The sequence below is a fragment of the Carcharodon carcharias genome, chromosome 1 (genome assembly GCF_017639515.1).
Source record: "Carcharodon carcharias isolate sCarCar2 chromosome 1, sCarCar2.pri, whole genome shotgun sequence".
In the NCBI taxonomy this organism is placed as follows: domain Eukaryota; kingdom Metazoa; phylum Chordata; class Chondrichthyes; order Lamniformes; family Lamnidae; genus Carcharodon; species Carcharodon carcharias.
Genome location: NC_054467.1, coordinates 235905831 through 235928297, shown reverse-complemented (window position 1 = coordinate 235928297; position 22467 = coordinate 235905831). Strand labels below are relative to the sequence as shown.

The 22467-nt window shown below is 41.9% G+C and overlaps 1 protein-coding gene across 4 annotated transcripts in view; it reads left to right on the top strand.

Moving 5' to 3' along the window:
* The window catches only part of zmat1 (zinc finger matrin-type 1), a 116891-nt gene that overhangs the window by 51918 nt on the left and 42506 nt on the right, over positions 1-22467 (top strand). The window lies entirely within an intron of this gene.

Genomic DNA, 22467 nt, shown 5'->3' with positions numbered 1-22467 from the left:
TTCTAGCAAATCTACACCGCACTCCATCCTTCCTAAGGTGTGGTGCCCAGAACTGCTCACACTACTCCTGATGTGCTCTAACCAGGGCTTTGTATTGTTATGACCCCAGCTGATGTTACTATTGAACAAGCCAAATCCCAAAGGGAAACCCGGCTTGATAGATCCTAACTTTTATTTTTTGTTTAGATACGTGGAGAGTAGCTACTGAACAGAGTCACAGAAGTCAGCTGATAAACTTTTAACAAAAGGATAAAACATTTATTAAACCAGAAAAGATTAACTATATTACAATACTCCTTCACAGATATATACAGATTTGTAAGGATAACACAAATTACAAAAGCTATCTTATACTCTAATGTTCACAGTAAGTACGCAGCCCATGTAAACCATAAGACGACCTGTGGCCAGGCACACCACATTCTGAAACCAAGTGACAGATGCCACCCCAAACAGGTGCTATGGATCTCGTCACACCGTGAGCCAACCAGCCTCACTGAACTCCATCTTTCTCACATGGGGTTTCTGAAGAACTCGCTTTGGAATCTTCTCCTAAACCGATACTTTCTCTCAGACGCCTTCCACAAGGGTCCATTTCCGGGGTTTCAAACTCTCCTTCTGATGTTCCTCTCCTTTGGGTCACCACGTGCATTCAAGCTTCCTTCCATGCACTCTCTCTCACTGACTCTGCCATGTCATCAGAACACCACTGTTTCACATGTCCATAATAAAGACCTTCAGCTGTCTCTTTGGAACTTCTGGCTTCTCCCAAGCCTATATTGCTTTAAACCTGCTTTGTGCAGCTTTTCTTCTCTTTAAGCCTGAAGCTTGGAGCCTTCCTCTCTGCTCCTTCCTTTCACTTCCACAGAATAGAACCTCTTCCAGATCCCTGTCCTTTGACTAGACTAGAAAGTCTTCTTGGACCCCCTCCTTTCTGTCTTACTCCTTGGCTTTGGGCTTTTTCCCTTCTTTTGGGAGATCTACTCTCTCTGCTGTTCCCCCTCCCAGTAGACTGCTAACAATTTGGTATTTCCTTTGAGATCCAGAACTCACTTGACATTACCGTTACTTTAACTTTAGAGCAACTCATCTAAGATTCTTAGACTTATTTCCCTCAGTAGTCTGTTAGCATGTCACCTAGAGAGAGACTTAAACTGCTTCCTTCAACTTACAGCATAATGACAAACTGAACTCAAACTTTTTTTTTAGCTTTGCCTGTGTGTGGGTGGGGCCTCCCTCTCTGGACCCCATTACTAGGCAACAGCATAGTTTCTTTCCTACTCTTGGTTGCTTTAACTCTCCTTCAAAAGTGCTAAAATCTCATTAGAAATGCAGGTATACAAGCAGACCTTTAGACCTGCTCCCTCCACCCAAAAATAACTAGGTCCCAGGTTTCACTTTTTAACCCACAAATAGTAAAAATGTAAATAGAGCTTAAACTTAAAGATATACCTTATTCCTTACACACACGTACAAATATAACTTAAACCATCTCTATTTCCTAACAGCATAGCTGGAGCATGACTTCGACCAGCTAGTATTCTAGTCCTCTAAATCTCTTTGAACCTTATTGTTTCAAGCTTTTAGTTATCTGCTCCCATAGTTCCGCATCTCCCTTTGTTTCAAATGTTTATCCACTTTTTCTTTAAAACATGCATTAGTCTCTGCCTCAGCTCCTGCCTCAAGAATGAGGACTGATCTGAGAAAAAAGTATCTTCTATCCCAAATGGATTCCTTGTGAACACTGAAGCTTCTTCTAATATTGTATTTTGAATGGGATAGGAATCTGTCTGTCAGTCAGACATCTCTCACCGCACTATTTGATGAAGAGTCACAGAGTTCTTCCAGTGCTTTGGTGAGCATTTGTCCCTCAACCAACATCACTAAAAGAGATTTGTCTCATTGCTCTTTGCAGGTTGTTGCTATGCGCAAATTGACTGACCCATTTTTCTACAGGAATGACTACACTTTCAAAAGTGCCAATGAAATATTTTTGATGATCCCAAAGTTGTGAAATGCTTTATATAGATGCAAGTTTGTTCTTTCATCCACATCTTCCTAGTGCGGATCCTGTCTGGCTCCACTGATAAACTAGTAGGTGAAACGGCATCTTTGCACCACTATTGGTGACTGAATAGTATTTTACTGAAGTGTGGGGGCCATTTGTGTGGCAACTATCTAGTCAGTAGAATGTTGTCTAGCGCAATAAAACTTGAGTGAGTGGGAAAATTCATCAACTGTATATAACAGCAATTTGTCACCTCAGTAATTCATGAAAGTGTGTTATTAGACTTTAGACGCACTTTATTAGTGTCACCCTGTCACTAGACATTGAGGAATGAGAAGTAGCTATATGGAACCACGTAGTCTATCTTGTTATGTCTGCAAACATTACTGAGTTATTGTCACTCATTAATTTTGGCTTTATCAGCTATTCAGTAGCATTGCTTTGATAATTTCCTGCCATCAGGCTTTTGAGTTCTTTTCAAAAAGCCATTACAGATTGTTCTATAATCCTGACTCTGTGTTTGTGAGCACTCCAGCCTTGAGCACTAATTTATCTCCTCAGCAACCTCAGCTTTGTTATTCTAGTGTTTTTGGAAACGCACATACAAGAGATAATATTGTATTTGTAAGTACAGTATAGAGAAAAGGAGGCTATCAGCTCCACGAGGCAAGGTCATCTATTAGATAGTTTCGTTCAGAGGCCTGAGGGGGATTGCGAAGAGTAATTAATTTATTCACAGACTTAATGGTTATCTGTACCAGTTGTCTTCACATTCTAAGTTAACAAAGAAGTTGTGGAATCAACTTTTTAAATCGGAGTGAAAAATGTGTACAGTTAGGCCAGTGGCTTGGTCTACATGTACAATCAAATATTACAAGCAGCAAGATTCATACTAGACTGTTGTTTTGTCCCATGTGTTGAAAATCAGCTGGCCTGGTCCTTATTCGAAGTCGCTGCTTGTCATTTCTGATTTCTTGTGAGGATAGTAGAAGGGAGAAGCTGAGTGGCACATTAAGTCGAATATTACTCTTTTATGTATGAAATCCTGCTGTGAATCCAGATCAGAGTGGTCCGACACAGTACAGACAAAAACAGCGGCTCAATGTGATCAATTTGTAACATACAATCGTAAGAGTGCACCAGCTGATAAGGCCGGAGATTGCAAAAATGGTTTAAAAAAAAGAGTTTAAAGCCCTGTACCTGAATGTGCGCCGCATTGTAACAAAAGGAATGAATTGTTAGCCCAGAAATAAATATCTATGAGCAGATAAACATTACAGAAACATGGTTGGAAGGTAACCAAGGTTTCGGACCTGAATGTTAAAGGGTATTTGGCCTATTGGAATGACAGGAACATACGAACGAGGAGCAGCCCCTCGAGCCCGCCCCGCCATTTAATAAGATCATGGCTGATCTGATAGTAACCTGAAATCTGCATCCCACCTACCGCTGATAACCTATCACCCCCTTGCTTACCAAGAATCTATCCATCTCTGCCTTAAAAATATTCAAAGACTCTGCTTCCGCCACCTTTTCGGGAAGAGAGTTCCAAAGACTCACAACCCTCTGAGTGAAAATTTTTTGCCTCATCTCTGTTTTAAATGGGCGACCCCTTATTTTTAAACAGTGACCCCTAGTTCTAGAGGAAGCTAGGAAAAGGTGTTGGGGTAACTCTGTTAATTAAGAATGGCATTAGTTCAGTACTAAGATGACTTTTGCTTGAAAGAGCAAGATGGTAGAATCAGTTTGAGTAGAGATAAGAAACAGTAAATGTAAGAGGTCACTTCTTTTTATTATTCATTCATGGGTTGGACCAGCATTTATTGCCCATCCCTAGTTGCCCTTGAGAAGATGGTGGTGAGCTGCTTTCTTGAACCGCTGCAGTCCATGTGGTATGGGTACACCCACAGGGCTGTTAGGAAGGGAGTTCCAGGATTTTGACCCAGTGACAGTGAAGGAATGGTGATATATTTCCAAGTGAGGATGGTGATTGACTTGGAGGGGAACTTCTTGGTTGTGGTTTTCCCATCTATCTGCTGCCCTTGCCCTTCTATATGGTAGTGGTCGTGGGTTTGAAAGGTGCTGTCGAAGGAGCCTTGGTGAATTCCTGGGAGTAGTTTATGGGCCCCCTAATATTACACAGGAAGAAATAAATCGTGTAATAAAGGTACTGTAATGGCCATGAGTGACTTTAATCTACATGTAGATAGGGCAAATTAAATTGGCAAAAGCACTGGAAAATGAGATCATAGAGTGTTTTTGGGACAATTTCTTAGAGCAGTGTGTTTTGGCGCCAACCAGAGAGCAGGCAATCCTAGACCTGGTAATGTGCAGTGAGTCAGGATTAATCAATAACCTTATGGTAAAGGAGCCTCTAGGTGATAGCAATCACAACAGTAACCTTCATTCAAGAAAGGAGGGAGGCAGAAAGCAGGAAACTATAGACCTGTGAAGCTAATTTCTGTCATAGGGAAAGTGCTAGAATCCATTATTAAGGAGGTTATAGCAGGATACTTAGAAAATCATAATGTGATCAGGCAGAGCCAACATGGCTTTATGAAAGGGAAATCACGTTTTACTTATTGAATAGAGTTTTTAACGAAGCAACGTTCAAGGATAAAGGAAAACCAGTAGATGTTGTGTACTTGGATTTCCAAAAGGCATTTGATAAAGTGCCACATCAAAGTTTACTGCACAAGTTAAGAGCTCATGGTGTAGGGGGCAACATATTAACATGGAAAAAAGATTGGTTAGCTAACGCGAAGCAGGGAGTAGAGATAAATGTGTCTTTTCCAAATTGGCAAGCTGTAACAGGGATCATTGCTGGGTCCTCAACTTTTCAGAATCTATATCAAGTGTGTGGGCAAAAATGGGGGCAGATGGAGTATAATGTGGGTAAATGTGAACTTCTCCACTTTGGCAGGAAGAATAGAAGAGCAGTATTTTATTTTAAAAGAAGAAAGATCACAGAACTCTGAGGCACAGAAGGATCTGGGTGTCCTGCTACATGAATCACATAAAGTTAGTATGAAGGTCCAGCAAGTGATTAGGAAGGCAAACAGAGTGTTGGCATTTATTTCAATGGGAATGGAATATAAAAATATGGAAGTTTTACTGCAATTATACAGGGCCTTGGTGAGACCATGTCTGGAGTACTTATTTGAAAAAAGATATTGCTGCTTTAGAAGCAGTTCAGAGAAGGTTCAATTGACTCATTCCTGGGATGAAGGGCTTCTCTTAGGAGGAAAAGTTGGACAAGTTGGGCTTTTATCCATTGGAGTTTAGAAGAATGAGTGGTAATCTTATCGAAACCTAAGATATTGAGAGGACTTGACAGGGAGGTGCTGAGAGGATGATTCCCCTTATGAGAGAGACTATAAATAGGGGACACAGTTTAAAAATAAGAGGCCTCTCATTTAAGACAGAGATGAGAATTTTTTTCTCGGAGTGTTGTTGGTCTTTGGAATTCTATTCCCCCAAGGGCAGTGGAGGCAGGACCATTGAGTATTTTTAAGGGTGAATTAGATTATTGATTGACAAGGCAATCAAAGAGTAAAAAGGGTAGGCAGGAAAGTGGAATTGAGGCCACCATCAGATCAGCCATGATCTTATGAGATGGGAGAGCAGGCTCAATGACCTATTCCTTGTAATTTGTATGTACGTAAGTTTTCACATGTAAATTCTACCCCAATGCCACCTCTCTCAAATTATAAGATTGCATTTCAGACATCCAGTACTGAATGAGCAGAAATTACCTCTATTAAATATTGGGAAGTCTGAAGCCATTATCTTTAGTCCCAGCTTCAACTCCATTCCCTACCTACCAACTCCATCCATCTCCCTGTCAACATCTGAGGCTAAACCAGTTTGTTAGCAACCTTGGAGTCAGATTTGACCCTAATATGAGCTTCCAACCACAAATCTGCTCTATCACTAACACTGTTTATTTCCAACTGTGTTACATTGCTCTACTGGGGCTTGGCCTAAATAGCCAAGTGGTTATGGTACTGGGTTTGTAACCCCAAGATCAAGAGTTCAAATCTCACAATGGCAAACTATGAAACAATGTAACTTCATCTGAATAGGAACAGATGGAAACGTGTTTGTACTCGAAAGAGTTACATTGCTCTACTTTGCCCCTGTTTCAGTTCATTGGCTGCCGAAATCCTCATTCATGCTTTTGTTACCTTTGGACTTGACTATTCCAATGCAGTCCTGGCTGGCCTCCCACATTCTACCCTCCATAAACTTGAGGTCATTCAAAAATCTGCTGGTGTCCTTATTCGCACCAAGGCCTATCCACCAATGACCTCATACTTACTGGCCTACATTGGCTCCCAGTCAAACAATGCCCTGGTTTTGAAATTCTGATCCTTGTTTTCAAATCCTTCCATGGCCTCACTCTATCCCTATCTCTGTATTTTCCTCAGCCCCACAACCCTCTGAGAAATCTACACTCTAATTCTAGCCTCATGAGCATCCCCGATTTTAATTGCTCCATCACTGGTCACCATTCATTCAGCTGCCTTGGCTCTAAACTCTGGAATTTCCTCCCTAAACCTCCCCGACTTTATACCTCGCTTTCCTTTTTTAAGGCCTCCTTAAAACCTACCTTGACCATGCTTTTGCCCATTTGACCTAACGTGGCTCAGTGTCTAATTCTCCTCCTGTAAAGCATTTTGGGATGTTTTATTATGTTAAAAATGCTTTAAGTTGTTGACAAGGCGGTAGATATCACCCTGAGCATTGATTGATTTAAAAAGATTTATGTACCTCAGCACAGCTATTTTGATCAGCTTATCTTTCATGTTAGGCCTCCTTCTGCTTATTTATTTTTCTCCTGTTGTTGACAGGTATCTTGACTATTGTTAATCTATATAGAAAAATATGTGAACATATTCAATTTTCCAACTTATAAAGTTGCGATCATAGTTTATAACTACAAATATTTTAGCTACGTACTTCCAGCAGTATCATAAGTGCTTTGAAAGGTTGTTACAATACATATTCTTGAATATTGCAGATGTCACTTTCTCAGTTAATACAAATATTAGTTTCCATGTCTTTGTCAGCCAATTAAGATTTACTTAAAGTGAATTAATTCCAGTCAACCCATATTTAGCCGCCCAATCAAAGATTACAGTTTCTTCATGTTAATTAACACTTGTAGAAAGAAAGATTGATTTGCATTTATATAGCACATTTCATGACCACCAGACATCTCAAAGCGCTTTACAACCAATGAAGTATTTTTTGAAGCGTTGTTGCTGTTGTTATAGAGCTAATTTATGCTCGGCAAACTCCCACAAATAACAATGTGATAATTGATCAAATAATCTATACTTTTTTGTGAAGCTGGTTATATAAATAATCACCAGGACACCAGCTAACTTCCCTGCTCTTCTTTAAAGAAGTAGACTCATAGATTTATAAACTCGTAGATGTTTACAGCACAGAAGGCCATTTGGCCTATCATGTCTGCACTGGTCAACAAAGATCTGACCACACTAATCCCATTTTTTAGCATTTGGCTCATAGCCCTGGAGGCTATGGTAATGCAATTTAATATCTATGTACTTCTTAAATGTTACGAGAGTTTCTGACTCAACCACCCTTTCAGCCAGTGAGTTCCAGACTCCCACCATCATCTGGGTGAAAAAATATCTCCTCAATTCCCCTCTTAGCCTTCTATCTCTTACCTTAAATCTTTGCCCCCTGGTTATTGACCCCTCTACTAAAGGAAAAAGTGCCTTCCTATCCACCCTATATTATGTCCTTCATAATCTTATACACCTCTATCAGGTCCCCTCTCAACCTTCACTGCTCCAAGGAAAAACAACCCATCCTGTCCAATCTAATCTTTCCTCATAGCTCAGACCCTCCAGCCCAGGCAGCATCATAGTAAATCTCCTCTGCACCCTCACCAGTGCACTCACATCCTTCCTATAATGTGGTGATCAGAACTGCACACACTACTCCAATTGTGGCCTAACCAGCATTTTGTACAGTTCCAGCATAACCTCCCTGCTCTTGTATTCTGTGCCTCGGCTAATAAAGGCAAGTACCCCATATGCCTTCTTAGCCACCTTATCTACCTGCCCTACTACCTTCAGGGAACTGTGGATATACACACCAAGGCCCCTCTGATCTTCAGTACTTTCCAGGGTCCTACCATTCATAGTGTAATCCTGTGCCTTGTGCATTACCCTCACACTTTTCTGGGTTGAATTCCATTTGCCACTGCTCTGCCCACCTGACCAGACCATTAATATCCAGCTGCAGTTTACAGCTAACCTCCTCACTATTTACCACCCTACCAATTTTCATGTCACCTGCGAACTTCTTGATCATACCCCCTACATTTAAGTAGTGCTTTAAGGATCTTTTACATCCACCTGAGCAGACAGATGGGGCCTTGCATGTCATCTGAAAGATGGCACCTCCAACAGTGCAGCACTCCCTCAGTACTGCATTGGAATGTCAGCCTTCATTGATTCTTGCTCTCAAACCTTGTAGTGGGACCTCAACTTGGAACCTTGTGAGTCAGAGGTAAGCATGTTGCCAACTGAGCCATGGCTGACCTTAAACTTCAAGTTGCATATATTATCTTTTGGCGATGCTTAGCTTTTGGAAGTGTGAAGCCTATGCTAAAACAAAATGATACACTGCAATGAAGTTACTTACATTAAATCTACCTTGATGACAATTTCTTCAACTTGATCCTCCTTTATTATTGGAAGGCGAATGGATTGTTAGCATTTATTGCAAGGGGAATGGAATATTAAGTAGGGAAATTTTACTGTAGCTGTGCAGGGCCTTGGTGAGACCACATCTGGAACACTGTACAGTTTTGATTTTGAAAAAAAAATAACTGCTTTAAAAGCAGTTCAGAGAAGGTTCATTTGACACATTTCTAAGATGAAGGGCTTATACGATTAAGATTGAACAGGTTGGGCCTATCCCCATTGGAGTTATCTATTGGAGTTTAGAAGAATGAGAGGTGATCTTTTTTGAAGCATATAAGATCTTGAGGGAACTTGATAGGGTAGATACCAGGAGGCTGTTTCCTCTTCAGGAGGAAACTAAAACTAGGGGACATAGTTTCAGAATATGACGTTTACCTTCTAAGACAGAGAAAAGGAGATTTTTTTTCTCTGAGAGTCATCAGTCTGTGGCATCCTCTTCCCCAGAAACAGAAAGTTGTGGAGGTCTTTATGTTTATTTAAGGCTGAGTTAGATAGATTTTTGATAGACAAGGAAATCAAGGGTTATGGGGGGGCAGACAGGAAAGCGGAGCTGAGACCACAACCAGACCAGTCATGATCATATTGAATGGCGGAGCAGGGGCCAAATGGCCTACTCCTGCTCCTAAGTCCTATGTGCATTACAGTAACCTGTGTATAAAGAGGAATGCAATTGGACAATGTCCCTACTCCTGATTGTAATCCAGTGACTTTCGCTGCATGTATATGTGTGTTTGCATACACAGAGCCTGATTATACTTACTGTGTGGACTTGTGAAGAACTGAGAATATTAAATGACAATTTAAAATGTTGCTGTCCTGAGAGGGTTTTTTTTATTCGTTAATGGGATATGGGCTTCGCTGGCTGGGCCAGCATTTATTGCCCATCCCTAGTTGCCCTTGAGAAGGTGGTGCTGAGTTGCCGCCTTGAACCGTTGCAGGCCATGTGTAGTAGGTACATCCACAGTGCTGTTAGGAAGGGAGTTCCAAGATTTTGACCCAGCGACAGTGAAGAAATGGCAATATATTTCCAAGTCAAGATGTGAGTGACTTGGAGGGGAACTTCCAGGTGGAGGTGTTCCCATCTACCTGCTGCCCTTGTCCTTCTGGATGGTAATGGTCATGTGTTTGGAAGGTGCTGTCGAAAGAATGGTACACAATGTATGATTTTGAAGAGAGGCACAAACCCATATCTGCATTCAATACACTTTTGTGTACTAAAAAGCAGTTCTTTTTAATCATTTGTAACTTACCACTTTAATGATATCTTGAAGCATTTACATTCCCCATAATCATATAGTCATACCTTTGCTGGTGTTTTTGTCATGTTACCATACTTCAAAGTGTCAGCATGTTTTGAAAATTGGACAATCCCGCCTATGTTTTATCCTTCGGGATGCACAGTAACTGTGCCCGCAGGGGCGAGCGGCTGTGCCCTCAGGGACAGGTAGATGTGTCTGAAGTGGTGGGCGGCTGTGCCCACTGGGGCAGGTGCATTTGTCTAAAATGGCAGGTGGCTGTGCCTGCTGGGGCGACGGTTCCACCTGCTGGGACAGGTAGCTGTGCCTGCAGGAGTGGGTGGCTGTGTCCACAGGGATGGGCAGTTGTGCCTGTTTTGGCAGGTGGCTGCTATCCTATCCAGAAGTCTTCATCAGCAGTCAAAATTAGCTACTCGATTGTTGCCAAGGGGAGACATCCTTTAGTTTTTAATTCTGCTTTCCACTGGGAAAGAGCCTAGATTCTGCTCAGTGTCTCACTGTTGCAGTCCATTAAGCAGTTAAGGAGGCTCCACAGTCTGGCTGCAGTACTCAGAGAATTTCACACTGATCCATTGCGCTAATTACTGCTTTATCTTTTTTTGGATATTCTAGTTAGAGATAATTTGGTAAGGGATATTTTGCCTCCAGCCCATTAATTGTTACATATGAACACCTGGATTAGGTACAGCACCAGACTATTCGGCTCCTGGACCCTGCTCTACCATTTGCTAAGATCGTGGCTGATCTGATTATGGCCTCAACTCTACTTTTCTGTCTGCCCCCTCTACCCTTTGACTTGCTTGTCAATCAAGAATCTATGTAATTCAACCTTAAAGATATTCAATGGACCTGTTTCCACTACTCTCTGGGGAAGAGCATTCCACAGACTAACGACTCTCTGACAGAAAAAAGTTCCCCTCATCTCCATCTTAAATGGGAGACACCTTATTTCTAAACTGTGCCCCCTAGTTTTCATCTCTCCCATAATCAGAAACATTCTCTCAGCATCCATCCTGTCAAGTCCCTTCAGAATCTTATACATTTCAATAAGATCACCTCTCATTCTCAACAGATACAGGCCCAACCTGTCCAATTTTTCTTCATAGGATGAGCTCTTCATTCCAGGAATCACTTGAGTGAACCTTCTTTGAACTACTCCTAATGCAATTATATCCTTTCTTAAGTAAGGAGACCAAGACTGTCCACTGCTCAAGACATAGTCTCACCAAGACCCTATACAGCTGTAGTGAAACTTCCTTATTTTTACATTCCTTTCCCCTTGCAATAAATGCCAACATTCCATTTGCCTTCCTGATCACTTGCAGTACCTGCATACTAACTTTTTTGAGATTCATGTACCAGGGCATCCAGATCTCTCTTTGCCACAAGGTTCTGCAGTCTTTCTCCATTTAAATAATATACTGCTTTTCTGTTTTGCCTGCCAAAGTGACCAAGCTCTCATTCTCCCCACATTATGCTCCATCTGCCAACATTAGACATTGGAGCAGCACAAAATTTATGGCAATTCGCAACTCATGATATATCTCAATTTGCCATGAATTGCTGGGTTGTTTACGCACTAATAATGTCCTGAGCATTCATCTTGTCATAATTTCCCAAGCAAACCCTGGGCTGCTAGTACAAATACTTTTATTCTTTCAGCTCATGACCTTAGCAGGAACGAACAAGTTTTATAATCACATATCTATCACAACAGTTAAGGTTATTTTATTGAAAACTTAGCGTTGATTTTAAAAAAGTGAATAAAAAGAAAACGGGCTTCAAACTTGAAACAGGATTTAAACAAAGTAAACATCCTAGTGTTTATTCTCCCTTTCCCTTCTGATCGCTGTCCTTTGAGGTGCCATCATTCAACAGATGGCTGCTCCTGTTGGAAAAGAGGGCACTCACTGAAGCAAACAGTTGCTAAAAAACAATACATCAATCTGTGCATAAACAGGGTGGGGGGAGTGCTTATCATAAATGCTAAATGGTAATTGTTTGGCTGGTCTCAGCTCATGGAGAATAATGCTGTGCTGCTGCCTGATGATGAGCACGAATTGGACTTTCCCTTCTCAGCACTAAGGCTACAAATAGCACAATTCATATTAGAATGTTTTAAAACTTTTCACACTCTTTTCTGCAGAACCAAATTTTGTAGCAATTTTGTAATTTCTAGGCAGACTATCAGTATTATACATCAGGATGGACCTCAGCTCAAAGGATTTAATTGAAGAGCCGGTACTCCCCATCTGTTTAACTGGTTAGCTGTAACCAGAGGTGCACCAATTGGTTTGTCACAAAAACTTAGCACATTTAGGCACTATGTGCAGACAATATAGTTTAATAATTGTATAAGGCAGAAGAGAGATGGGCCACCCGTACCATGGTTTTTGAGCCATTTGGTTTTGTTTGCCTGAGGAGTTCGGAGAGTAATTTTTCTCCCCCCTGTTTTTATTTTTGGTTTCACCCCATATCTGACAAGGCTGCAGCGGGAAGGGTAAGAAATCCTAGCACAAAGGAAGATGGTTGTGGTTGTTGGAGGTCAGCCATCTCAGCTCCAGGACATTACTGTAGGAGTTCCTCAGGGCAGTGTCCTCGGCCCAACCATCTTCAGCTGCTTCATCAATGAATTTCCTTTCGTCATAAGGTCAAAAGTGGGGATGTTGGCTGATGATTGTACAATGTTCACCATTTGTAACTCCTCAGTTACTGAAGCAGTCCATGTCCAAATGCAGCAAGACCTGGACAATATCCAAGCTTGGGCTGACAAATGGCAAGTAACATTCGCGCCACACAAGTGCCAGGCAATGACCATCTAACCATCGGCCCTTGACGATTAACGGTATTAGCATCACTGAATCCCCCATTATCAACATCCTGGAGGTTGCTTTTGACCAGAAATTGAACTGGACTAGCCATATAAATACTGTGGCTACAAGAGCAGGTCAGAGGCTAGAAATCGTGCAACGAGTAACTCACCTCCTGACTCCCCAAAGCCTGTCCACCATCTTCAAGGCACAAGTGAGGAGTGTGATAGTATACACTCCACTAGCCTGAATGAGTGCAGCTCCCACAACACTGAAGAAACTTGACACTGTCCAGGACAAAGCAGCCTGCTTGATTGGTACCACATCCATAAACATTCACTCCCTCCACCACCGACACACAGTAGCAGTCGTGTGTACCATCTACAAGATGCACTGCAGCAATTCGCCAAGGCTCCATAGACAGCACCTGCCAAACCCACGAACACTACCACCTAGAAGGACAAGGACAGCAGATATATGGGAACACCACCACCTGGAAGTTCCCCTCCAAGTCGCTCAACCCATCCTGACTTGGAACTATATTGTCCATCCCTAATTGCCCTTGATCTGAGTGACTTACTAGGCCATTTCAGAGGACAGTTAAGAGTTAACCACATTGCTTTGGGTCTAGAGTCACATCTAGACCAGACAAGCCAAGGATGTCAGATTTCCTTCCCTAAAGTACGTTAGTGAACCTGATGGGCTTTTACAACAATTGATGATAGTTGCATGGTTATCATTGCTGAGACTAGATTTCAATTCCAGATTTATGAAGTGAATTCAAATTCCAGCAGCTGCCATGGTGAGATTTGAACCCGTGTCCCCAGGGCACTAGCCTGGGTCTCTGGATTACTAGTTCAGTGACATTACCGCTAGGCATTCCAGACAGCTGCACCATTACTACTGCATCGGTTTTCAAAAAGTCCATATTTTTCTCCAGCTGTTCCTTGAATTCTACCTAACAGCACTGGATGCGAGAAAGTATTTTTTGTAATCTCTGATGGAGCGGAGGAGAAAAAAATTGTAGTTAGAAATTTCAACATGCAGCAGGATACAAGAGCGATGGGCTAAATTGCCTCTTCTCATCTTTGCCTGTTGTTGGAGTTGAAGGCAGGAGGTTCCTGTACAAATTGCTTCAATGATTTTGGGTTTCTGGGGAAGACTTATTATTTGACATATGAAATCATTATCGGACCAGGAGCAAATAGGAAGATGATTAGTTTCTTGCACAAGTGGCTTTAATGCTTTATTTGACCTGTTATTACCTTGCTCATTTAATGAGAGCTTTATCTCTTTGCAATCTGAAATAATTACCTGTTCTTTGTGCAGTACTCTGTCCTCTTTTTCTTTATACTATGCATCAATAAACCACTCTTAGTAACACCAGATGTTCAGATGCACATTGCTAACAAATATAAGTATCCGAAAGTCCTTTGATAATGACAATATAACCTAGATTTATGTTTTAAAAATCAAATAGCTTTATCATTAGTCTGAGCAGATTTAAGCCCAGCAAATACGCAGATAAAGGTGACTATTGTGCCATCTCGTAAAGCAGGAGATGTATTATAAGTATAACAAAGATATTTGGCAGCCAGCATTCTTATAAAACAATTATATGATAAGCAGTAGTTTCAGTGAAAATCCCACAATCCCTGCAAGTGTCAAAACAATTAGGAATATCACAACAATTCTGCAGTATTTGGCGGAGGCGGGGGGGGGGGGGGGGGAGTGGGGGGGGGGGGGGTGATGGCGTAGTGGTATTGTCACTGGACTAGTAATCCAGAGACCCACATTCAAATCCTGCCACGTTGAAGGTGGAATTTGAATTCAATAAAAATCTGGAATTAAAAAATCTAATGATGACTATGAAACCATTGCCAATTGTTGTAAAAACCCATCTACTAATGTCCGTTAGAGAAGGAAATCTGCTGTCCTTACCTGGTCTGGCAAACACGTGTCTACAGATCCACAGCAATGTGGTTAACTATTAAATACCCTCTGAACAAGGGCAGTTAGGGATGGACAATAAATGCTGGCCTAGCCGGTGATGCCCCCATCCTATGAATGAAAAAAATTTTGTGTCACAAACACCCAGGACATATTTTTAGTAGAATCATTATTGTACATTTGATATCACATTGTTGTACAAAGGTGGCCTTTAATATTTGATGAGATTGTGCCTTTATGGAGAAGTTGATCATCGTAATGAGTCCAGAAAGGTTAAACTCCGTGCTTTGAATATGGAGCATACTGTTCAAATTGTGTGAAAATTCTGATGAGAAGTCATCGACCTGAAACATGAACTGCTTTCCCCTCCAGAAGTACTACCTGATCATAAGACCAAAAGACCATCAGACATAGGAGCAAAAGAAGGCCATTCAGCCCATTGGGTCTGCTCCGCCATTCAATGAGATCATGGCTGATCTGATAATCCTCGACTCCACTTTCCTGCCTTTTCCCCATAACCCTTGATTCCCTTACTGACTAAAAATCTGTCTATCTCAGCTTTGACTATACTTAATGACCCAGTTTCTACAGCCCTCTGCGGTAAAGAATTCCACAGATTCATTACCCTCTGAGGGAAGAGATTTGGTTTTAAATAGGTGTCTCCTCACTCTGAGATTATGTCCTCTGGTCCTAGACTCTCCCCCAAGGGAAAACAACCTCTCAGCATCTACCCAGTCAAACCCCCTGAGAATTTTATATGTTTCAATAAGGTTGCCTCTCATTCTTCTAAACTCCAATGAGTACAAGCCCAACCTACTCAATCTCTCCTCGTAAGAAAATCCCTCCATACCCAGGATCAACCTAGTGAACCTTCTCTGGACTGCCTCCAATGCCAGTATATCTTTCCTTAGATAAGGTGACCAAAATTGTTCATGTTATTCTAGGTGTGGTCTAACTAGTGCTTTGTATAGTTTTAGCAAGACTTCCCTATTTTTATACTCCATTCCCTTTGAAATAAAGGCCAACATTCCATTTGTCTTCCCTATTACCTGTTGAATTTGTATGTTAGCTTTTTGGGATTCATATACAAGGATTCCCAAAACCCTCTGTGCTGCAGCTTTCTGCTGTCTTTCTCAATTTAAGTAATATTCAACTCCTCTACTCTTCCTGCCAAAGTGCATAACCTCACATTTTCCCACCTTATATTCTATCTGCCAAGTTTTTGCCCAATCACCTATCCTCACTTTGTCCCGCTGTAGACTCCTTGTGTCATCCTCATCACTTGCCTTCCCACCTATTTTTGTATCATCCGCAAACGTGGCGACAGTACATTCACTTCCCTCATCCAAGTCATTAATACATATTGTAAATAATTGAGGCCCCAGCATTGATCCTTGTGGCACTCCATTAGTTAAAGGTTGCCATCCCGAAAATGCACTCCTTATCAAAGCTCTCTGTCTTCTATTAGTTAGCCAGTCCTCTATCCATGCTAATATACTACCCCGAACACCATGGGTTCTTATCTTATTAAGTAGCCTTATGTGCAGTACCTTATCAAACACCTTTTGGAAATCCAAATATATTACATCTACTAGTTCCCCTTTATCTATCCTGCTTGTTACCTCCTCAAAGAATTCTTATAAATTTGTTAGGCATGATTTCCCTTTCATGAAGCCACCCTGACCTTGCTTGATTAGATTATGTATTTCTAAATGCTGTGCTTTTACAAACTTTATAATAGACTCCAACATTTTCCCAGTGACAGATGTTAAGCTAACTGGCCTATAGTTGCCTGTTTTTTGCCTCCCTCCCTTTCTGGATAAGGGTGTTATATTGGCCATTCTCCAATCCCCTGGGACTTTTCCAAAATCTAAGGATTCTTGGAAGATTACTACCAATGCACCCACTATCTCTGTAGCTTCTTCCTTTAATATCCTAGGAAGCAACCCATCAGGTCCAGGCCTTTAGCCTCATTAGTTTCCCTAGGACTTTTTCTCTAGTGATAGTTATTGTATTTATTTCCTCCCCCACTTTTGCCCCTTGACTATTTATTTTTGGAATGCTATTAGTTTGTTCTTCTGTGAAGACTGTTGCAAAGTATTTATTCCCCCATAAGGAATAAAAATATAAAAGTCTCCAAAGTATAACTCCTTTGCCATTTCCTGGTTCCCAATTATTATTTCCCCAGCCTCATTTTCTAAGGGGCCTCTGTTCACTTTGGCCTCTCTCTTCCTTTTTATATAGTTAAAGAAGCTCTTACTGTCCGTTTTTATATTACTTGCTAGTTTACCCTCAAAGTTTATTTTCTCACTCTTTATTATTTTGTTGGTCACCTTTTGGTGGTTTTTAAAACTTTTTCCCAGTCCTATGGCTTACCACTAATCTTTTCCACATTGTATTTTTTTTTCAATTTGGCACTCTCCTTAACGTCCTTGCTTAACCATGGTTGGCTTATCCCCTTCCTTGAATCCTTCTTCTTCACTGGGATATATCTTTGTTAAGAGCCATGAACTATTTTCTTAAACATCTGCCATTGTTCATCAACCGTCTTTTCTGCTACACTGCTTTCCTAGTCCACTCCTGCCAACTCAGCCATCATTCCTTTGTAATTACTCTTATTTAAGTTTAGCACAATTGTTTCCGACCCAAGTTTCTCACTCTCAAACTGAATGCTAAATTCTACCATATTATGGTCACTGTTTCCTAAGAAATCCTTTACTCTGAGATCATTTATTAAACCTGTCTCATTAAATGGGAGCAATGGGAGAGATACTAAATGAATACTTCTCATCAGTATTCACCAAAGAGAGGGAATTAGCGGTTGATTTGTCTAGGGAAGAGTGTGTAGATAGCCTAGATCATGTTGAGGTCAAAAAAGAGGCTGGAGACTTATCCACCTTAATATTCTTCAAGACACCTAAGTCCCCAGAGTACTGAGGGAGGCAAGGGAGGAGATTGCTGGGGCCTTGACAGAAATCTTTGTATCCTCACTGGCTATGGGTGAGGTCCCAGGGGACTGGAGAATGGCCAATGTTGTTCCATTGTTTAAGAAGGGTAGCAGGGATAATCCAGGAAATTACAGGCCGGTGAGCCTTACGTCAGCGGTAGGGAAATTATTGGAGAAGATTCTTCGTGACAGGATTTACTACCATTTGGAAACAAATGGACGTGTTCGTGAGAGGCAGCATGGTTTTGTGAAGGGGAGGTCGTGTCTCACTAAATTGATCGAGTTTTTCAAGGAAGTGACAAAGATGATCGACGATGGAAGGGCAGTGGATGTTATATACGTGGATTTCAGTAAGGCCTTTGACAAGGCCCCTCATGGCAGACTGGTACAGAAGATAAAGTTGCACGGGATCCGAGGTGAGCTGGCAAGATGGATACAGAATTCTGGCTTGGTCATAGAAGACAGAGCGTAGCAGTGGAAGGGTGCTTTTTTGAATGGAGGGCTGTGACTAGTGGTGTTCCGCAGGGATCAGTGCTGAGACCTTTGCTGTTTGTAGTATACATAAATGATTTGGAGGAAAATATAACTGGCCTATTTAGTAAGTTTGCAGATGACACTAAGGTTGGAGGAGTTGCAGATAGTGAAGAGGATTGTCAAAGGATACAACGGGATATAAATCGGTTGGAGACTTGGGCGGAGAAATGGCAGATGGAGTTTAATCCGGATAAATGCGAGGTAATGCATTTTGGAAGGTCTAATACAGGCAGGAATTATACAGTAAATGGCAGAATCCTTAAGTGCATCGACAGGCAGAGGGATCTGGGTTTACAGGGCCACAGGTCACTGAAAGTGGCAATGCAGGTGGATAAGGTAGTCAGGAAGGCATATGGCATGCTTGCCTTCATTGGCAGGGGTATTGAGTATAAAAGCTGGGAAGTCATGCTGCAGCCGTATAGAACCTTGGTTAGGCCACATTTGGAATATTGCGTGCAATTCTGGTCACCACATTACCAGAAGGAAATGGAAGCATTGGACAGGGTGCAGAGGAGGTTTAGCAGGATGCTGCCTGGTCTGGAGGTTATTAGCTATGAGAAGAGGTTGGAGAAACTTGGATTGTTCTCACTAGAGCGACGGAGATTGAGGGGTGACTTGATAGAAGTTTACAAAATTATGAGTGGCATGGACAGAGTAGATAGTCAGTAGCTTTTTCCCAGGTGGAAGAGTCAGTTACTAGGGGACATAGATCTAAGGTGAGAGGAGAAAACTATAAAGGAGATGTGCAGGTCAAGTTTTTTACGCAGAGGTTAGTGAGTGTCTGGAATTCGCTGCCGGAGGAGGTGGTGGAAGCAGATGCGATAGTGGTGTTTAAGAGGCAGCTTGACAAATACATGAGTAGGATGGGAATAGAGGGATACGGACCCCGGAAGTGCAAAATGTTTTAGTTGACGGCCAATATGATCGGCGCAGGCTTGGAGGGCCGAAGGGCCTGTTCCTGTGCTGTACTTTGTTCTTTATTACACATTACCAGATCCAAAATAGCCTGACCCCTGGTTGGATTCACAACATATTGTTCTAAGAAATTGTCCTGAGTACACTCTGAATTCTTGCTCGTGTCTACCTCTGCCAGTTTGATTTTCCCAATCCACATGAAGATTAAAGTCACCCATGATTAATTTACTGCCTCTTTTACATGCCCTCATTACCTCCTGATTTATTCTCTTTCCAACAGTTTAACTACTGTCAGGGGGCCTATAGACTACTCCCACCAGTGTCGTCTTCCCCTTGTTATTTCTTACCCCCACCCATATGGATTCTACATCTTCCGATCCAAGATCCTTTTCTTGCTATCATACTTATTCCATCTCATACGAACAGAGCTACCCACCACCCTTTCTTTCTTGCCTGTCCTTTCGAAATGTCACATACCCCTGAATATTTAGGTCCCAGCTTTGATCTCCTTGTTACCACATCTCCGTAATGTCTATAAGATCATACCCATTAACCTCTATTTATGCCTTCAATTCATTTATTTTGTTTTGAATACCATGTGCATTTAAGTAAAGACCATTAATTTTGTCTCTTTACCATTTTTCCCCCCTTTGACCCTATTTGCTGCTTTTTTTTATATTTGTGCACTCTGTCCCTCCCTGTCACATTCTGGGTATCATTTCCCAAGTAGCTGTCCTTTTGCTTTGTAGGTCTATGTATCCCCTTTCCTGAACCCCCCCCCCCTCCTCTCTGCTCTATTTAGTTTAAAGTCTTTTCTACAGCCCTAGTTGTTCGGCTCACCAGGACACTGGTCCCAGCACGGTTCAAGTGAAGCCCGTCCCACTGGAACAGCTCCCTTCTACCCCAGTACTGGTGCCAGTGCCCCATGAACTGAAAACCATTTCTCCTACACCAATCTCTGAGCCATACATTTAACTCCTTGACTTTATTTACCCTGTGCCAGTTTACCCGTGGCTCAGGCAGCAATCCCAAGATTATTGCCTTGGAGGTTCTGCTTTTTAATTTAGTCCCTAACTGTTTGAATTCTTTCAGCAGAACCTCCTTCCTAGTCCTATCAATGTTGTTGGTACCAATGTAGACAACAGCACCTGGATCCCTCCCTCCCACTCCAAGGTCCTCTCCAACCCTGAGGAGATGTCCTTAACCCTGGCACTGGGCAGGCAAGACGGCCTTCGGGACTCTGCTCATGGCTGCAAATAACAGTATCTATCCCCCTAATTATACAATCCCGTACCACTCTTACATTCCTAATTCCTCCCCTCACTTGAATGGCTCCCTGTACCACAGTGCCGTGGTCAATTCGCTCATCCTCCCTGCAGTGCCCACTCTCATCCACACAGCTTGCAAGAACCTTGTAAATGTTGGACAGTTGCAGGGGCTGCAGTTCCTCGAACACTACCCCTGGGCCCCAATACCTGCTTCATCTGCAGTCACACCCTCCTGTCCCTTATCACAGACCAAATTTGAACTACCTAATCTGAGGGGTGTGACTGCCTCTTGAAACAAAATTTCTAGGCAACTTTCCCCTTCTCTGATGTGGCGCAATGTCTACAGCTTGGACTCCAGCTCCTTGACTTGGATTCAAAGTTCCTCGAGCTTCAAAGACCTGGTACAGATGTGTTCATTCTGGATCACCTTTGTGGCCAGCAGCTCCCACATGTTGCAGCATCAACACATCACCCGTCCTGCCATCACTATCATATTTTATTCAATTTATTAATTAATTACTCTAGTTTCCCCACTCTTTACACGTTATTATAATTATTTTTTATACACACCAGTATCGATCTTCAGCTATCTTTAGGAAATAAAGGAAAAAAAAGACATGAGATCTAAAGGCAAACTCAAGACCTTACTTTTACTTTAAAGATTAGAGATACTCACCAATCCTACTCACCAATCAACTATTCTCCGCGCTCTTTTCCTTCTTACGCTCTTTAATGGTCTCTCTTCTCACACTCTCATTGTTAAAGCTCCGCTTCTCCCACACTCTATCCCTGTAAATGACCACGCTGCTTCTCTCAAAATCTCTCCCTGTAAATGACCACGCTGCTTCTCTCAAAATCTCTCCCTGTAAATGACCACGCTGCTTCTCTCAAAATCTCTCCCTGTAAATGACCACCCTGTTTCTCTCAAACTCTCACTGTAAATGACCATACAGTTTCTCTCAAACTCCCTTACTGTAAATGACCACCCTTTTTCTCTCAAACTCTCACTGTAAATGACCATACAGTTTCTCTCAAACTCCCTTACTGTAAATGACCACAGTTTCTCTCAAACTCTTACTGTAAATGACCATACTGTTTCTCTCAAACTCCCTTACTGTAAATGACCATGCTGTTTCTCTCAAACTCCCTTACTGTAAATGACCACGCTGTTTCTCTCAAACTCCCTTACTGTAAATGACCACGCTGTTTCTCTCAAACTCCCTTACTGTAAATGACCACGCTGTTTCTCTCAAACTCCCTTACTGTAAATGACCACGCTGTTTCTCTCAAACTCCCTTATTGTAAATGACCACGCTGTTTCTCTCAAACTCCCTTACTGTAAATGACCACGCTGTTTCTCTCAAACTCTCTTACTGTAAATGACCACGCTGTTTCTCTCAAACTCTCACTGTAAATGACCATACAGTTTCTCTCAAACTCCCTTACTGTAAATGACCACAGTTTCTCTCAAACTCTTACTGTAAATGACCATACTGTATCTCTCAAACTCCCTTACTGTAAATGACCACGCTGTTTCTCTCAAACTCCCTTACTGTAAATGACCACGCTGTTTCTTTCAAACTCCCTTACTGTAAATGACCACGCTGTTTCTCTCAAACTCCCTTACTGTAAATGACCACGCTGTTTCTCTCAAACTCTCTTACTGTAAATGACCACGCTGTTTCTCTCAAACTCTCTTACTGTAAATGACTACGCTGTTTTCCTCAAACTCTCTTACTGTAAATGACGACGCTGTTTCTCTCAAACTCCCTTATTGTAAATGACCACGCTGTTTCTTTCAAACTCCCTTACTGTAAATGACGACACTGTTTCTCTCAAACTCCCTTATTGTAAATGACCACGCTGTTTCTTTCAAACTCCCTTACTGTAAATGACGACACTGTTTCTCTCAAACTCCCTTACTGTAATTGATCACGCTGCTTCTCTCACAATCTCTCCCTGTAAATGACCACACTGTTTCTCTTGCACTCTCTCCCTATAAATGACCACACTGTTTCTCTCGCACTCTCTCC